Source organism: Dipodomys merriami, unplaced genomic scaffold (genome assembly GCF_024711535.1).
Source record: "Dipodomys merriami isolate MVZ:Mamm:240054 unplaced genomic scaffold, mDipMer1.0.p SCAF_236, whole genome shotgun sequence".
NCBI classification, from domain to species: Eukaryota; Metazoa; Chordata; class Mammalia; order Rodentia; family Heteromyidae; genus Dipodomys; species Dipodomys merriami.
The window spans coordinates 1,357,827-1,367,472 of NW_027203782.1; the positions used below are offsets into that span (position 1 = coordinate 1,357,827).

At 44.6% G+C, this 9,646-nt stretch overlaps 2 long non-coding RNA genes across 2 annotated transcripts; both read left to right on the forward strand.

The window, feature by feature from the left end:
* The first annotated feature begins 4,780 nt into the window (after positions 1–4,780).
* Positions 4,781–6,572, forward strand: LOC138835395 (uncharacterized). Its single transcript, XR_011374578.1, has 3 exons — positions 4,781–4,948; positions 5,342–5,431; positions 6,240–6,572. It is a non-coding gene; the product is annotated as an uncharacterized lncRNA (long non-coding RNA).
* Positions 6,573–8,900: 2,328 nt separating this feature from the next.
* On the forward strand, positions 8,901–9,394 carry LOC138835396 (uncharacterized). Its single transcript, XR_011374579.1, has 2 exons — positions 8,901–8,993; positions 9,108–9,394. It is a non-coding gene; the product is annotated as an uncharacterized lncRNA (long non-coding RNA).
* Positions 9,395–9,646: the final 252 nt, after the last annotated feature.

Genomic DNA, 9,646 nt, shown 5'->3' on the forward strand with positions numbered 1-9,646 from the left:
CAGAGTTGGAGAACTTCGTCTCTTTGTTCCAAAGGAAATTGGACTATCTGTCTCCAGAATGTGGCTTTGCTCTGTTAAATGGCCCCAGGACTGGGAAGGTGGCTCAGTGGTAGAGCGCTTGCCTTGCATGCCTGAGGCCCTGGGTTCGATTCCTCAGCAACACATAAGCAAAAAGAAAAAAGCCGGAAGTGGCTCTGTGGCTCAAGTGATAGAGTGCTAGCCTTGAGCTGAAGGGCTGAGGGACAGCACCCAGGCCCAGAGTTCAGGCCCCATGACTGGACCCCCCCAAAAAAATCACCCCAATAAAAGCTGTTGTCTTCACTTGAAAGGTTGGGGAATCAGGAGATACTTTAGGTGGGGCATAAAAGCCTGTGCAAACATAAAAGATCATCATTCTATTGTTGATATATATCCTAGTAAGGACATTTTAAATGCAATGCAAACATAACACAGATTCCCTGCTGATGTTTCTAACTTAGTAATTTGTGAGTTCGACTTCTGAGCAGATCTTCATTGAGACACTTGAGTCATAGAGAAAAAATAACACTTGGCTTTGGAGTTCATCAACTTGGAAATTTTTTTTATATTTTTTTATTGTGAAAATACTGTACAGAGGGGTTACAATTACATGGGCAAGATAATGGGTACATTTATCATCAAGCATTGTAGCCTCCTCCTTTGTTTCCCCTTCCCATCCCTTCACATCCCCCCTTCCCCCAATCCTCCCCTCCCCCTCCCCACCGAAGTTGTAAAGTTCGTTTTCGACATGACAACTTGTACTTCTCATTGTCGCAATGGGTCCACCTGTATCCTCGTTTAAATGACTTGTTTTTCCCTTTCCCCTCCACAAATTATACCGACATCAAATACAGTGAAAGTAGGGGTTATAAAATGGGGGAGGGACATACAAAGCAACAAAGAAATAATCTTATAAATGCGTTAGAAACCATCGCATGAAAGAAAGCATTTGAATACATATCTTAGGGTTTATTTCCCAAACATTACCTCATCTGACTTTTTCTGCTTGACTCAGACATATACTAGATATTGCAAATAAGGGGAACCATGGGACCTATGTTTCTTTGGGCTTGGCTTACTTCACTTAATATAATTTTCAACTTGGAAATTTTCTTATTTTACTTTGTGAAGACAAGGCCTTACACACATGGAAATGAGAAACTAATTCGTAAGTGTACAATTAAACAGACACAGTTTGTATGCAAGTGTACACAGATGTATTAACTGAAGTATGGTATTTGCAGGGGAGAATTCGGATGGTAAAATTCCCCAGGAAAACAAACTCATAGTCCAATGAAATGAATACCAGGAAACTGGCACTTTAAAGGTATGAGTAGGTCAAGGGGAGGGAGGGTGGATGAACGAAGAGAGGAAGGCAACCATAATACTTAACATGTATCCTGTGAAACCAAGAATTGAGAACAGGGCTGGTTTTGGGAGAGTTGGGAGAGAATGATGAAGGGGTGGCATGATCAAGGTGCATTGTATTTATAAACTGATGTGTGCCACCACTGATAACAAAACCACAATATAAAAGGGGCAGCGAACACTGGGAGACATTGGCATAGGTGAGAATTACCTGCCTGACCACTGATAGAACCACACAGGCACTTCAATGGGGAAAGCCATTTCACAGAAATCATCTCAGGGAGACAGTGAATGTTTTGTCTTTATGAGGTATGCAATATTTGGATGTCATAGAAAGGAAGGATTCGAGGCACGAGCAGGGGTGGTGGGGGAGGAATATGCCCGGTCCCTTCCTGTGCTGGTGAGGTGCAGTGGGACAGTAGGGTTGCGGTGGAGGCGTGGGGAGAGGAGGCTAGAGGAGACCTTGAATGTCACATTGAGGACGGGTTTTGTGCTGCAGCAGCAGAGGACTGTCAGGAGCACAGAGGGAAGATTTCCTCGGTGGTGTTGTGGAGGCAGAGACAGGAACCATAATACTAATTAGGCGTTCATTGCTAATACGCTCATAGGAGTGGTGGCCAAGAGTAGGATGTGAGAGATGTGGAAAGTCAGTATGAAAGCACAGCTGAGTTACTCAAAGACAAATTTCCAAGTGGGTAATGAGAAAAGGAGAAACTCTCTGACACAAAAATAGAACAAGGTGAAGGAATTTGGTGGGGGCAGGTGGTTAAGAAGGTGCCTATTTTGAGATAACAAACTTGCTTCTGGATGTAATGAGTTTTGATGTGCTGTTAGAATGTGACGTGTAGATGTCCACATATAAAATTGCCAAGTGCAGATATCTGAATTCTGATGATGTGAAGCCCTGGAGTGCCAACGTGAACCGTGAAACCAAGAGCTTCTGAAAAATTCAGGCCCCAAACGCTTTGAGATGTCAAACCTCAACCCGTCACTAAATTATTCACATTTGATTTTGTTCTCATAATGAACAGAGCAAAGAATCCGTTTTTTTCTCACAGATTTTTTTTTGAAGTTGGCAAAAATAATGTATTTTAAAGAAGTCATCAATGATCACTGAACTTACTTGGTAGATTCTTTTTTTCTTTTTGGTGAGGAATGACTCACATACTAGAAAGTATAAAATCCAATGGCAAATATACACATGAGTCCCCCTATACGTACCACTCCCATCAGGAAATGGAACGCTTCCAGCACTCCAAAAAGTGCCTCATAAGTTAAGGTCTCTCCAAGCTGCTACCTTCCAGAATGACTACCACTTTGAACAATATCCACTTAAGTTATTTTTATGCCTACAGCTCTGTATGAATTGAATCATACAATGATATATCACATACTATATATGATCTTGTATCTGTGATAATATATATCTTTCTTTGGTTAAGATGCATTTTTCTAGTATAGTTCATGGAAACAAATCTGGAGATGTGGATGTAATTTACACTTATTGAGGAACCATGCCACCCTAGTACACCAGGCCATCGGCCGCACATAGGGACTTTGTCTGCATTGGTGTACACACACACACACACACACCACACAGACAGGCTGAAGCACACACACACACACACACACACACACACACACACACCCCACACAGACATAGGCTGAAGGCCCCTAGATGAGGTCATGGCAGACTCAGGCACTGGTTATGGCCCAGGTTTTACCCTCTTTTCTCAAGAGTGGGGGGAAGACTCTTACAACTCTCATGTGATCGTCTTAGGTCAAATGAATATTTTTATTTTACCCCCACTCTTGGTGTAGGGACAGGAAAGTTGTTTAGCCTTTGCAAACTGATTTTTTATCTAAGTGCTGAAAAGTTAGTTTGCTCTTATAATAGCATAAATAAACACTCTTGGAGCGAGAGCTCAGTTTTATTCTTCCCTCTTCAGCAAAGCATTATAAACAAAATCACCTCCATTCTAAACACAGAAACCTAGAATTACAGGAAGGACATCTCATTTATTTAATAGTGGTAAGGAAAATAGTTTATGGAACAAGGACCAAGGACCTTAGATAAGGGGACTAGAGCCACAGCTTCCTGCAGCTGTGCAATGAGTTACAGGCAGGGAGGGAGAGGTGGAGGCCTTGCTATTATGTGCACAGAAACACCTTTCAGTAATCCAGGAGCTCAGGGCTGCCCAGCATGCTTTGTATTAGAGGCTGGGGACAGCATATTTCTTTGTATCCTTAGAGTTTCTGTTGCCTTCTGAAACTGATACAACACAAATTGTTTGTGTGTGCGTGTATGTATGAAAGAGGAAGCACTTTAGTTCAAATGAGCACTTAATATTCGTAATTTGATCTAATTTTAATAAATTATATATGGGAAATACTGAATAGGCCACAAAATATTTTATTATTACTATTTTTTAAAATAAAATGTTTTTCTCCATTTCTTCTGTCCCACCTTCAATTTTTTGTTGCTTTTTTTTTCTTATGAGCAAGAATTATATCTGCTCAGATTCTCAAAAATTAATCTGCTTTAAAATGTTGAGAACATCAGGTCTCCTGTCAGTAAGCAGACAGGAGAAGTTAGGGAGAAGAGCATTGTTTGGAAAAGAAAACTTAGTCATCCTGTCACCTGAATGCATATTTGTGTACTGCTTAGATATTGCTGCTCCAAGTGATTCTGAACAGCTCTTCAAAGGGTGCATTGGTATGTGACATTTCAGAGGGAGATGAAGCTTCAGTCCACAAAAGGACATATATTAATTGGGGATTTTACTTTATTTTGGCACAGAGTTTTTAAAAAAAAATCACCTGGATGGATTTTAAGATATAGACAACGTTTCAGATCTGGTTTTGGAAGCCTGATTGAGAAAGTTCTTTCTCCCCAGCATTTAGGACAGCATGTTCTCTCTAAAGAAAGCTGTCTATTTTTCTTTTCTTTGATGGACCTTCAGTTTAGAACAGACACAAAGCTGGGAACACAACCCAAGGCAGAAAAAATTCACTCCTATGTACTGTTGGTCAGGTTGACTGTAGGACACAAAGGTTATGGATAGGTGGTGGAGCCTTGTCCCTGCGTGAGCATGTTTTCTGGACTTTGGCTGGAGCTGAATTACTGACTTCTGAAAGGAGGGATGGGTCTGGGTTTCTAGCGGGAACAGCCAATGGGAAGGAAGTAATATTCATTAAGAGTGTCTCAGGCAGGCCACACCGGTAAGGCATGCTGTTAACACACCCTCCTGCACACTGTTCGCCTGTGTTTGAAACCCTTCCAGGATACTGGGGTTACTTTTTTATTCCAACCAGGAAGAATACATGATTGGATTCTTCTTTTTATCCCTTCCTTCCTTCCTTCCTCGCTTCCCTCCCTCCCTCCCTCCCTCACCCATCTCCCCCTCCCCCTGCTGCCCTCCTCTGGAGCTCTTCTTTCCAGCAGGAGCTTGAGAATAAGATTATTATCCAATCAACTCAACAGCAGCCCATGTCAGTGTCCACATGTGCATCTGAGACGAGAAGAGATTCATTTGTGACCTGGAAACTGAAGTCTGCTTAGGTCTGTAAATATGAATAAAGCCCATTCTCCTTAATGATGAAGGTAATCTCCAGTAATTTAATTTTCTTTCTTAACTAGTGGGGATAACCCATTTCTCTCCACCCCCCCCCTCCTCTCACACAAAAACTATGCTTCTCATAGAGTGATCTTTACAAACACAGGGGAAATATGTCTTTTGGTTAATTGCATTTGAAAGAGCTTCCCCCCCCTTTTTTTCTTTTTTGTATGAGAGACTCTTCTTTCTCCACCACAAATTATGTGTTTTTCTAATACATATTGTGGTGAGCTGCTTGGGCTCTTATGGGCTAACTGTGGAAGTGGTTGGTGTGTGTGGGATGTACTCCTGGCTTGGGTTAGCTTTGGTGAAAGTTGCTGCTTTGGTTGCTGCTACAGATGAAAGGCAGTTTCTTTCTGTTGCCGTTGTTTGTGGAACTTTGGTGGACCTGGAGTGGATTGTGAGACCCCCCTGCCAGCCCATCCCCTGTGAGCACAGAGCCCGTTGTCTCTTTCCATGTGTCATGTGCATTTTCCAAAACATTCAGCCGTGCCTCTAAGAAAGAAGTACAGCTTCTTAAGATGGCCTAGGAATGGAGCTGTTTTCTTTTCAATATGGTTTTGGAAAGAAATTATAGATGGAAGGTAGAAATCAAGTTGTACAGAAGGACTTAAGTGTAAGCCAGGAATGCAAAGATTAGACTCACTGGTTTAGTTAGGGCAAATAACTTCACTTTGAATTATTTTCTTCTTTTGAGCGAAAAAAAAAGTAGATCTGTGTTGAAAGCAGTGTCTGAGGAGACCAGCTTATAACACACAGCAATTGCAGAGACAAGTTAGGTGACACCAAGAACAAGTGTGTCTAGGCAGTCCCTTTAAAAATACCCCAACCGAGGTTATGAAACCACACAGCTTCTTTGAGGAATAACGCATCCAGGGCTAAAGCAGCCTAATTTTATTCAAGGATTTGAAGAGTAAAAAGGGATTTGGTTCTTTAAAAAAGGGAAAAAAGAACAGCCGAGTGAGGATTATTGATCAGTGAGGGATTAAACATTTGCTGGAATACAAAGCATCAGGAATTATCAACATGGACATCACAGTGGCCGGCCATTCAGCACTTGGAAATGCAAACAGCCCAGTTTCCCACTGATCCAATGGCAGCAGCCTGGAGCTCTTGATTCCCTGTGTGTCCACCTTTGTACTCCCTGCCCCTGGACAGGGATGAGGAGATGGGTTAGGGGTGAAAGGAAACTAATCTTGCTCTTTTAACTTCTGTCTGTCTGTCCCTCTTGAGCAGGCCAAGCAGAGACCAGAGAGGGAAAGCACTGGGGAGCCTAGGAGAGGTCCTGAGGTCCAGAGAGGATCAGGAGATCTATCGGGAAACCTCAACTACCACTTCCTCCTGTTGCCAGGGCTGTGGTCCTGTCTGCTTGCCGGCCCGCACCTGCCTCTGTGGTTCACAAGGAAAAGGCATTTGGCACTTGTACAGCCGGCCCAAGGGAGTAGTGCTGGGGCCATCCCTCCCTTTCTGGTTTTGTCTTTTTCTTCCCCTGTCAGGTGCCACTGGCTTTGAACCATGTAATTGCATCAATAAGCCATCTCTGGGATGAGCGGTGTGTGTGTGTGTATGTGTGTGTGTGTGTGTGTGTGTGTGTCTGTGTGTGTGTCTGTTTGTGTGTGTGTCTGTGTGTGTGTCTGTGTGTGTGTGTGTGTGTGTGTGTGTGTGTCTGTGTGTGTGTTCTACTGGCAGCCTGGCTCTGCCACCCTGCCTCCTGGAAGGGTTTGCAGGACTGAGGACATTGGTTTGGATCCTGAGGCTGATTTTTATCACCTCTGCATAAGGCTTAGCCTGTGAGGAGGGAAAGTGAGAGGGAGGGAAGAGGAAGTCTGACTTTGCACTTTCAAGAGCATGTGTGATTTTCCAGGATGTACATAATATACATTGAAGCATCTGTGTTGTGGGCTCCCAGGGATTTGCCTGTTCTCAGTGCCGATTCTTTGTGCACCCTGCATACATCCTACCTTTTGGAGACTGGGGGAGGCAGTGGAGGATGTTGTATAAGAGGACCAGTGTCCTGACCCACGTGCTGACTGGGTTAAAACAGGTGCACAGATACTTCAAGCTCCAGCCCACATCTCTACCTACCCCTGGGCAGGAAGAGCCTAGGGTCACCGTCTGCCTCTTGGAGACTCAGTTTCCCCATCCACTGGGAAGTTTTTGATAAAGGCCTTTATTTTGGGTGCCACATTCTCATGCTGAGTCTCCTATTGCCTTCTGTTGTCAACTTGAGGAGCCTTTGAAACTTTGGGGGAGACGTTCCCATCTTTTTCTTCCTTCTTCTTTTCCATACATTGGACTGTGTTGCTATTTTCAGGCCACAAGTGATGAGACTGAAATGTAAGTGTCTTGATGTGCCAGGTGGGGACATCAGGCCACCTGGCTCAAAACCTGGAATTCTAGGACATGTTAACTGTCTGAACCACAGAGGTAGAGAGAGCACACACAGGGCCACACTCACTGACCCGTGAATGTCACAGATGTGGCCGGGCCAGGCCTTGAGACCATGTCAACCCTGGTCCAGAGGAGAAAGGACACACTTCACCCACAGCTCTTTTTAGGGAGCTGGGATTGAGTTCCATCTGTAGAATCGCAAAGTGTTTCTGGGTTTGGAGCCACTCTTTCTCAGACGTCAAGTAAACACACACAAGGTTGCAATGAGGGTTATGCAAGCCTGTATGCTGGGGTTTGACTCAGGACAAGCCCTAAAATGAGCACATTTTGCTCATTTTTGCTGTTCAAAATTTTGGTGATCCTAGGGTTTAAACTCAGAGCCTTGCACTTGTTATACGGATGCTTTACCACTTGAACCTTGCCTCTAGGTTCCTTTGCTTTCTGCCAATGTTGTATGACTGTGTCTGAATCCACCTCCTCTAGGTTCACTGGTGATGTTGGACTCCCGGGCCCATGTCACCGCACTGTTTTTCTCCCCCAGAAACAGTGTCTTGTGGACCTTTCTGCCTGGTCTGTCCTAGAACCTTGATCCTTCTAATGTCAGCCTGCTAAGTAGCTGAGATGATAGGTGCCAGCCACCAGCATGTAGCTGAGGATGTATTGTCCCACTGTTATCCTACTGAGCCCAAACCTTAGATGCACCCAGTGATTGTGTTGGCGAATTGACATCATCGGATGAGCAGCATATATGGCTTATTTATTGACAGTCGAGGTCCAAGCCCTGACTAGGCCCAAAGCCTTAGCCTCACTCTTGGTCCATGGAGATGGAAGACTATCCAGGCAGATGTGTCTCAAAACAGCAATGCTGCTGAGTTTGGTGTGTGTGGTTGTTTGGGGTGTGTGTGGTTGGGGTATGTGTGGTTGTTTGGGGTGTGTGTAGTTGTTTGGGAAGTGTGTGGTTTGGGATGTGTGTGGTTGTTTGTGGTGTGTGTGGTTGTTTGGGATGTGTGTAGTTGTTTGGGATGTGTGTGGTTGTTTGGGATGTTTATGATTGTTTGGGGTGTGTGTGTGTGGTTGTTTGGTGTGTGTGTGTGGTTGTTTGCGGGAGTGTGGTTTGGTTTCCTGCTCATCAGCCTTGGTGGGTGCCATCTTCTCCCCTCCCCATAGGATGCTCTCTGCTCACAGTGGTGTGACCTGTACCCCTCTCTATTCTCAGTGTTTAACCTGTACCTCCTCTCTGCTCTTGGTATGACTCTATCCCCTCTCTGCTCTTGGTAGTGTGACTTGTATCCCTTCTCTGTTTTGGGGGTGACCTGTACCCCCTCTCTGCTCTTGGTGTGACCTGTAACCCAGGGCTAATTTAGGCCATTGGGATTTAGAATGCAGTTGGAGATGGGAAGGAGAGGGGACTGGAGAGGGAGGCTGGGAGAAGAGATCTGGTCCCACACCTGCTCGCTGCTCCTCAGGACACCTCTGTGCACTCCACAGGGCCACTGTGAAGCCTGATGGGGAGGAGCTCTATTCTGGCTGTGCAGGGCCCCGCGGAAGGAAAAGCAAGGGAGGAACGCGCTTGAAAATAACATCGTGACTGTTCTTGGGGTAGAGTTCTGCTTTTGCCAGCTTCATTTTTAATGAAAGGATGGAAATGTCCAGAGGCAGGGTGGTGACTAATGGAGTTGCATTGTCCTCTTCTTATTGGAGTTTCAACAGCAGGGCATCCAAGCTCACTCTCTGAGACTGCATTCACGCCAATGTGCAATATGAAATGGAGTTCCTTCCGCATTCACCTCTCTCTAGTCCTGGGCCTGGAGCAGCAACTTAGTCTTCACCTGGTCTGATTTGATGGGATGATTCTCCAGCGCTCACTCCTTTTCTTATGTTGACAGTGGTAGTGGTGGGGGGGGAACACAAATTTACATGACAAAGGACATAGTTCACCTTTTTCACCTGGGAAGTACTTGTGTTTGTTTTCTGGGTAGATAAACTACATTTAAATGGCATGATGGATTAAATAAAGTGTTATTTTTATTTCCTTACCATTGTTAAGGACTAAGTACTTCTGGGTTTTCTTTTTCTTTTTTCTTTTTTACTATCTGGCAGCAAAAATGCCAGCTCAAGTAGAAGTGTGGTTCAAGTGGTAAAATGCCAGCTTTGGAAGAAAACGCTAAGGAAGAGCATGAGGCCACCAGATTGAAGTCTAGGCTTCCAGTCCCAGAGGCAGGCTGTGAGTCACAGCCCATTGGGGTCACACA